This window comes from Callorhinchus milii, unplaced genomic scaffold, assembly GCF_018977255.1.
Source record: "Callorhinchus milii isolate IMCB2004 unplaced genomic scaffold, IMCB_Cmil_1.0 Scaffold3, whole genome shotgun sequence".
Lineage (NCBI taxonomy): Eukaryota > Metazoa > Chordata > Chondrichthyes > Chimaeriformes > Callorhinchidae > Callorhinchus > Callorhinchus milii.
In genome coordinates, this window is record NW_024704744.1 from 40,950,153 (window position 1) to 40,959,970 (window position 9,818).

The 9,818-nt window shown below is 38.9% G+C and overlaps 1 non-coding gene across 1 annotated transcript; it reads right to left on the reverse strand.

Annotated features, from left to right (window-relative positions):
• Positions 1–1,658: 1,658 nt before the first annotated feature.
• On the reverse strand, positions 1,659–1,730 carry trnas-cga. The gene has a single exon. It is a non-coding gene; the product is annotated as a tRNA-Ser (tRNA).
• Positions 1,731–9,818: the final 8,088 nt, after the last annotated feature.

The window sequence follows — 9,818 nt, forward strand, 5'->3', positions numbered from 1 at the left end:
ACCTGTTTACAAAACGCTCTCCCTTCATCATTTCCTATACCTGGGATGCTTTGCTCATTATTCCCCACTCATTACTGCACTGCTATTAATAATCCTTCCGTTTTACATAGTGCCAATAATGTAGAAATATTTCAAAGCGCTTCACAGGTAATTGCTATTAAGTGTAGCGATAGGAGAACACCGCAACCAATTTGCACAGAACAATAAAATGAACGACAATGACATAATTTATTTGGAGAATTTTTGGCCAGGGTACCAGGGGAAACTCCATTCTCTTTTTGAATAGACACAACCTTGGTTTAACATCTCATCTGAAAGACAGCTCCTCCACCAATGCAGCACTCCTCCAACACTGTACTGAACTATTATCTTTGACAAAGAATCTCAAATCGCAACCTGGGACTTAAACTGAGAATGCTATCAATTGAGTCAGGTTGACACCTATGTGTACAAGAGCTGCTAACACAGTGCTTTGCATTAGTGCTGCATTGCTCAGTGGGATGCAGCTATACATCTTCCAATTCTTGCCCAGTAAGTTTCTAATCTCTGTATGGCAGAAAGGCTCTGGGCAGAATCAAGAAATAGAGCTGTCAATAAGGAGAACAAATTACTACCTAGTTCACATACATTATGGCTCAGGAGTTGCATTGGAGAAGGAAAGGATGTGTAATGAAACACAAATCAGACAGAAAATAATTAAAACTACATTTCAAAAAGCACAATTGGCTTAGTAATATGCTGTTTGTTTCATTTGTCTGTTTTTAATTTACAGTGTTGAGAAATCTGAGAGAATCATGCCATATTTCCTCACAATGTTAGAAAAAGTGGAAGAGAGATAGCAAGAGAGAAATCAAGACCTAATGGTAAAGTGACACTAATTTGTCTTGTAAAGCATATAGGCTGTGAGAGGAATGCAAGACTAAAATAAGTTGTATGTTCTAAAAGTTGAGAGAAACAATTGAGTTACAATAGAAGATGCTGTAATTCTCACAATTTCAACATAGTCAGAGAAGGGAGGAGGGGAAGGGTATAAAATAATAAATTTGGAACTTGGAAGGAACAAGTGAGGAAATGTCGAGAGTAGTAATGACCAATAACATATTGGTAAAATAGAGAAAGGTTGTGCCAGTGAGCGAGAGAGGGGAGAAAGGTTGGAAATTCAAAATGAAAGAAGCATTATCTAACAAATGACAAGCTTTTCCTGTATCCTGTTTTGCAGTACCAGTGAAGGACTTTGTTTTATGGGTGTTTTGCTTAACCCACTTTACTGTATATTCTGTGAAGTGCTTTGAGACCTCTTAATGACATGATAAGGCTGTCAATTATTACTATTTTTATTATTACAGAACCTCCAGACATAATAATAATCCTTGCATGTGATATAGTGCTTTGTCACATTTTTCAGATGTCTCAAAGCGCTTCACAGAATATACTGTAAAATGAACTGACTGTATATTTTGTGGGCAAAAAGCGGCAGCCAATTGCGCACAGCAGTGTCTCACAAACAGTTGTGGATTGAGTGACCAATTTATTATTATTATTTTCTTTTAAGGAATTATTACCCTCAGAAAAGCAATACGTTAATCGGCTAACAACTAGGTTCCTACTTACTGCTAGGGAAACAAAGGCGTGTGGAGTAAGGAAACTTTCCCAACATTTTGTCCTGACGGGAATCAAACCCAGGTCTCTCGCTTTCGAGGCGAGTGCTCTAACCACTGAGCTACAAGACTCCAAACCTATATGAATAGTATTCAAATCTTGGTGAGCTTGGAATCTTTGGAAAGTTGCTCACGTGGAAAGTAGAGGCAGTACAACAGAGAAGAGGTTAAGAGATTGTGGTTTAGTTGTGAGTAAAAGGTATTGATGCTGTACTATGGATACCACTTTGTGAATTGATATTTGAATTAGAAAAATAGAGCCATAGAAATTTACAGTACATAGAACATAGATATTTACAGGATTCACCACATTGTGTCAGTGCTCTTTCTTTTAAGAGCAATCCTTTCAGTCCTTTTTACCTGCCGTTTCCCATTACCCTGGAGTTTACTCCATTTTAGGTATTTATCAAGTCCCCTTTTGATAGCTAATATGGATTCTGCTTCAACCACCACTCCTGCCAGGGCACTCCATATCCTAGCTATTCTGTGTGTGGGTTAATGGCAGGTTTAACTCTAACTTTACTGCTGGGGAGAAGAATCTCCAGAGAAGAGAATGATTATAGTGAGGCTTGTGAATCAGAGACGTTTTGTTTTGCGTGGCCAAATGGTTAAATATTTAGGACCCTGAACACAGCATAGTAATCCGTCTACAGGCTGTTATATAAAATATGGATTATAACAGCTTGTCAGTCAAAGGATCAACTTGTACAATATCAAATCAGGTGAAGGTATTATCTATGGTTCTATGTACTGTAAATTTCCCAATGAATGGGAAGAGCTGCTAATTTATTCTGATTTCAGACCATGCAAAGTACCCTACAGGAAATTCCACTTAAGCATTAAGAAACATTTCTAAAGTGAACATATTTGAAATTTTGATGCTCTTTCCCTTTATGAATCGAGTGTAAATAGTGAAGAGGGTTGGGCATCCCTGGATATGAAAGGCGCTATGTAAATACAATTTGTTGTTGTTGTAGTTGTTGCAGTCCAATAAGGTTCCATGCTTCTTTTTTAGTTTCTCGGATTGTTCCCCAAAATCACAACTATCTAAAAATGGAATTGAACTTTTTCCTGATGTGTACGTGAGCCCTGTTTGTGGCACTAAGCTATCACAAGGATTACAGTTACAGAGAGAACAGTTGGAAGATCTGGGCAGCCATTGTAATGCTGAGGTGTGGCGGTTCAGAGGATTAATGGAAAGTGGGTCAATGTCCAAGTGTGTAATGTTTCATAGCCCCAATGTTGCGGTGTCTCATATAAGAAGGTGCACACAACAATGAAACCCAGGTTTAAAGGATTTGAAAAAAATGTTACCTAAGTAAATGTTTGATGTAAAATGCTATATTTTTCACAGGAAACTGTGCAGTATAATGTTCTGTAAAGAAAATGCAACACTTAATCTAAACGTTATAACCATTAACGATCTAATGGCATTTCCTTCACACTCTGTATTTTTTTAAAAGACAGTCTGTTTCATGGCTAAAATATTACAACTCTGTACACTTGCTGTACCATTTCTGTAGTGATTTATTTGAAAGGGCAGAAGCAGGACAGCTCACCAGCTTTGTTCCTTCCTGTATCACTGTTTGGGGTCAAGAACTGGGAAAAGGGCTGGTCCCAGAGGCCTAACTTATTTCACCGGTGGAGGCTTTGGCTCCTTGCCTCTCTTTCTCTCCCCATCACTCTATACTTAAAAAGGTCCAGATGTAGAAAGGGTTTAGAAATCAACTAATTGAATTTCACAAAAACAATTTTGCCATTGTCTGAGGAAGTGTTCAAATCAACAGCACATTTCTGAAAGGCAAAGGTTATCTAATTAGAACACCAAAAGTGTAACTAATTGCCCACATTTATTTAAGAGTGTCTCATGTAGACTTCAATAATGTACAATTGTTGCTGTACTTAGTGCAGTGCTTTGCTATATCGACAATATACTGTAGTTGGCTTGAATGAATCAGCCAAACTTAATGAGGAGATCATTCACCTTCTGCCAAAATTCAATATATGAAAGAGCTGGGGAGCAACTTGAATAGTTTATAGACTTATAACATCTTGTGGATTAACAGATTTAAATCAGGTCATAAATCATGTTGTTTTACTTCTGTTTCCTGGATTTGCTTCAAGGTTTGGGCACCATTTAGACTCTTTTGTTGCTAGCATAGAACTTGCAATGAGTATATAGAAAACACGTTAGCTTATTGGTGCAAGAGCCAGTTCTCTATTGTGACCAATTATCTATTGTATATGAGATACAATACAATGTACATTTATATAGCACCTTTCATGTTGGGAGGTCTAGTGCTGCTGACAAATGAGGAAATTTATTGTCCCCGTTGACCAGGTGAATGAAAAGAAATAAAAGAATCAGTTGTCTGATTTATTTTTATTACGAAAGGAAGGGTAGGTAGGTAAATATCATAGAATCATAGAATTATACAGCACAGAAGGAGGCGATTCGGGCCATCGTGTCTGTACCGGTTCTTTGAAAAGAGCTATCCAAATCAATCCCACTCCCCTGCTCTCTCCCCATAGCCCTGCAAACTTGTCCTCTCCAAATAATTATCTACTTCTCTCTTAAAGTTGTTATCGAATCGGCTTCCACCACCCTTTTAGGCAATGCATTCCAGATCCGAACAACTTGCTGTGTGAAAAAATTTCTCCTCACCTCCCTTCTGTTTCTTTTAACAACTATTTTAAATTAGTGTCCTCGGGTTACCAACCCACCCACCAGTGGAAATAGTATCTTCTTGTTTACCCTATCAAATTCCGGCATAATTTTGAAAACTTCTATAAAGTCTCCTCTTAACCTTCTCTGCTCCAAGGAGAATAATCCTCGCTTCTCCAGCCTCTCCTGATAACTGAAGTCCCTCATTCCTGGTACCATCCTGGTAAACCTCCTTTGCACCCTCTCCTATGCCACCTAAAGTGTGGTGCCAGAACTGAACACAATACTCTAGCTGAGGCCTAACCAGTGTTTTGTAAATAGGTAGCTAGTAGATAGGTAGGTGGTAGGGGATAGGTAGGAAGTAGATAGGTAGGAAGTAGGTAGATAGGGAGTTAGGGAGGGCGGGAGGGAGCTAATAGATAGGTAGTAGGGATGTCGGTAGGTAGTAGATAGGTAGTGGGTAGTAGATAGGTAGTAGGTAGGGAGTTGGTAGGTAGTAAGTAGTAGGTTGTAGGTAGGGAGGTAGGTAGTAAGTAGTAGGTATAGAGGTAGTTGGTAGATCGGTAGGTTGGTAGGTCAGGCCTGGAACACAGATTTAACTCCAACAATAATTAATAAGATATTCCTAAAAACTACTGTTGAAATAAAACAGTAAAACAATAAAATATGTTGAAATAAAAACTCTGCTAGTTTTCAGAAATTGCAAATAGATATTTTGTGAATATCACAAATACTGTATGAAGGCTTTTGGCGATTCCCACATATTCACAGCACATTTCAAAGTCAACAGTTATCACATATCAATATTCACATTGCAATATTCACATTTCAATATTCATATTTCAATAATAACTGTGAGCATATTCAATGCTAACAGTTATGATAATAATCCCTGCATTTGATATAGTGCCTTATCATGTCGTCGAGGCATCTCAAAGTGCTTCACAGAATATATTGCAAAGTGGATTGACTGTATTTTGTGGCGAATGTTCAATATTAACAGTTATCATGTTTCAATAGTAACAGTTAGCACATATCAATATTCAGTTAGCACATTTCAATATTAACAGTTTTCACTTATCAATATTCACAGTTAGGGTATACAAGTATTCACAGTTAGCACATATCAATATTAATAGTTATTATGTTTCATTATTAACACATTAGCATATTTGAATATACACATTTTGATATTCAGTTAGCACATTTGAATCCAGATTGGGAAATAATGCAAATTAAAACACATTATTATAGCAACTCTCAGCATTTCTTGTTCTCAAGGGTTTAATAATCATTTTGGCAAACCAAAGTACTGAAAACTTATGGTCGTCTACATATGGAGAAAACCACATGAAATAAAAAACACAACTTCAACGCAGATGCTGACGGGGAATCATTCTAAAATGTCTGCTGACGTTCTTGGCAGGAATGTTGTTTGTTCTTAGGTTCCCTGGCTCTGACACAGATAAAGAAACATTATCTGGGAGGATTAATGGCCTTCCTGGTATCTGGGTCTATCGCTGCTCTTCTCAGTTGCCAGTTGGGCATTAAATTGCTCAGCTGTTTCTTTAAAGCAGGTGAGAATTTTAAAGAGCAACAGAGAAACAGAATCCACAGACTCAGGTAGAAGGAACAACAACAACAATATAGCGCCCTCCATGCCGAGCAGCGTCTCAGATCTCTTAACAATGGTGGGGCCCGATGCCGAGCCCGGGGGAGGGGGAAGGAGACCGTAGGCACGGTCGAAGAGGAAGGTCCAGGCATAATCTGAAAATGAGGAAAGAGGGGGCAATGTGAAGAGATTGAGGGAGAGACTTTCAGAGCTTCGGGGAATAGTGGCTGAAGGCACGGCCGCCGATGGTGGAGCAGAGGATTCAAGGGATAGGTTGAGGAGTTCATCTACTCCTGGAACCGCAGGAGAGAAGACGTTGACGGGAGTCAAAGAGTATAGCTTCCGTCTTGTTGACGTTTAACTGGAAGAAATTTGCGCTCATCCAGGCCTTGATGTCTGTCAGACAAGCTGACAGGACATCAGAGGAATGGGGGTCGCAGCTGGAGGCGGTGAAGTAGAGTTGAGTGTCATCCGCATACATGTGGAAGTCTGCGGATTACATCACTGGGAGGGAGCATATAGATGAGGAAAAGAAGGGGGCCGAGGATGGAGCCTTGCAGTATCCTGCAGGTGATTTGATGGGGGTGAGAAGAAAAAACATTTGTAGAAATGTAGTGCTGGTGGAACAGAGACTGAGATATGTAGAGGAAAGAAAGAATAGACAAATGTGGAGAAACAAAAGAGTTTAAAAAAAGTTAAATAATCTAAAAAAAACAAGAGAATAGAGAAAGAACGAAGAAAGAACTAGTCCAAACAGAAAGGTAGACAATGTGTTAGGCAAGCCTGGGGACTGGAGAGAGAGGTGAGCAAGTCTGGTGACTGGAGAATCACAGGAAAAGTCAGCTCTTAGTCACGAACGTTGGAGAAAAAGCATGATTCACATAATAAAAGTACTTTATATGTACTTATGCACTTTTGTCCTACTATCGTGGTACATCCTAAAGTATTGCTCCTGGTTTACTTTTTCAATCCCATTTAAAATCTTATATACCTCTACAAGGTCCCCTTTGAGTCATCTTCTCTAAAGACTGAAGAGCCCCAGCTTGTCTAATAATAATAATCCTTATAATAATAATCCTTGCATTTGATATAGCACCTTATCATGCCATTGAGATGTTTCAAATCATGTCATAGGATTTACTGTGCAGTGACTGGAATTGTAGATGAATGAGGCAACCAATTTGCACACAGTACTGCCCCACAAACAGCCATGAAGTAAATGTACCATTTTATCTGAGGATGTTGACCAGAACTCCAGGAGCAAAATATTACTCCAAAGCTTCTCTTTTCGAATAGTGCATGGGATCTTTAACATCCACCTAACCAGGAGGGTAGCACCTCGGTTTAACAAATTAAAAAACAATGCAGTGCTCTACTGGAGTGCCAGTCTAGACTATAAGATCAAAGTTCCAATGTGAGGCTTGAATCAATAAACTGACTCAGAGGTAAGAGTCCTATAAATTGAGCCAGGTTGACAAACTAGTAGCCAAAGCCCTAACGGTTAAGGTGGTCCTAGCTGGATAAGCATCGGGAAAGCTTACCGCGTAGTGATATCAATGGCAAGTGATGCGGTTTAAGCTGGTTAGACTCCTGTAGTACCACAAGAGGCTCTTACCCAGGCTCTTGGCAACCTGCGCCTAATACTCACCGGAATTATGTAAGCAGGATGCATCCCTTCACGGAGAGAGTTAGCATTCCATTCCAACAATCTCCATGTGGAGATGAGATGCATGGAACTCTCAGTTTGGTTTGGATACTCTTAAACATGGTGATGGGTTATCACATATGCCAGACACCACGCCAAGCAAAAGAAAAATGGCAATAATAATACTGAATACCTGTATATTAATTTGTTTATTCTATACTAAGATTTCCCTTATGGTGATTAGCTTTGTGCATTTCCAAAAGCATTGAATTAAAAAAAAGTTCATCATTGTGAGTGAAACAATACATCTTGGTTCATGTTGACCTTAGAAAGTGCAGTGCAATGACTTGTAATTTACAAACATAAATTATATTACTTGCATTTATTTAAGTAATGATAACATTAGTTAAAGTCCAGGGTTTTAATATGTTTTAATACTAGGATTTTGAGGCCCCATAATTGATGTAATACGCCTTGATTTGAGCTCTGAGACTCTGCTTTATTTCAAGGACTACTGGATATCAGTGCTCTGGGCTATCTCCAATAACACTGCTTCTCAGTAAACCTTTATTTGCTGCCCAGTTGGCTGGGGACACATTTCAAAAGCCTTGTTGTAGATTCTTGTTGTTCCAAAGCTAAGAGCAAAAAATACTAATATTTAAGGAAACAGGAAAATCTGAAAATAAATGAAAAATGACTTTAATAAATCAAAACCCAAAACTTTACAAAAGCAATTGCAAAGGGTATTAGTGGAATTGGAAAAAAATATTTTTGAAATATTTATCGCAGGCAAGGTATTAAAGATCTAGTCAAGCCATTCAATATGGAAGAATATGGAAGAAATGAGATGAAAAAGGAGCACAAAAATTGTTTAATAATTTTCATCAATTGCGCACAAACAGTTGTGGAGTGAGTGACCAAAATTATTTTTTTCGAATGGATTATTTTCCCCTACTTACTGCTAGGTAAACAGAGGAGTGTGGAGCAAGGAAACTTGCCCAATGTTTCGCTCTGCCCGGGAATTGAACCCAGGTCCTTTTGTTTGTGAGGCGAGTGCTCTAACCAATATACTACAACAAGTGTTGCGATGCTTGTTAAAATAATAATGATTATCCTTACATTTGATATGTCACCTTTCACATCAGGAACAGCTCTCAAACAACAACAACAAAATTACATTTATAGAGTGCCTTTCACAGCGGGAGGACGTCCAAAAGCACTGAACAGTCAGGGGTCGGGACCCAAGACTGAAAGCGGACTTACTGTAAAGTGTAGTGGCCATGAGTTTTGTAGGCAATAGTGTCTGCCAACCTCTGTGCACAGCATGACAACAAATTACATTTATACAACTCCTTTTATGTAAAAGAATGTCTTGAAGCATTTCACAAAATCAGAATAATTAGAAATGAAGTGGATATTATTATATAGGCAAACTTGGCAGTTAGAGTTTAAATATTCACAAGAAAATATACAGAGTGTATATATAAATATATACAGTCAATTCACTTTACAATATATCCTATGAAGCACTTTGTGGCGTCTCAACGACATGATAAGTCGTGATATCGATGCAAGGATTATTATTATTATTAAATCAGGACCATTGGAATCCCTTTCAATAACACATAAGGGAACCAGAGTAGAGATAGGGCAAATGTGTCTGTAATTTTTTGCACCACATTAAATCTCGGAATAATACCAGAAAAACAGAAAATAGCTAGGTTCCTATTTTTCACCTTCAAAGCCCTCTACGGCCTTGCTCCTTCCTACTTTTGTGACCTGCTCACACCATATTGACCTGACCTCTTCCTCCGCTCAGCATGCTCCAGCCTGTTCCACGTCCCCTGCCCAGCCCACCATTGGAGGTCAGGTCATCAGCTTCTCTGCCCCCACACTTTGGAACTCTTTGCCACAGTACCTTGGCCTTGCTCTTTCCATACCTGTTTCAACGCCCATCTCAAGACCCTCCTCTTCAACCGCGCCTTCGGTCACCCTCCTACCCCAACCCTCCCTGCCCTCCACCCCTCCTGATCCAAAGCCCCTGCTCGGGTCCAAATCATTGATTGTCCAGTGCCTTGAGACGTCCTCCCAATATGAAAGGTGCTGTACAAAAGTAATTTGTTGTTTTTTTAATAGAAATCATAATCTTGGGAATTAGAATATGCCTGTAAATTGGATATCTATAGTCGAAGTAAAAACATTGGAGTCTGATAACACAAGAAGGAATTCAAGAGTATT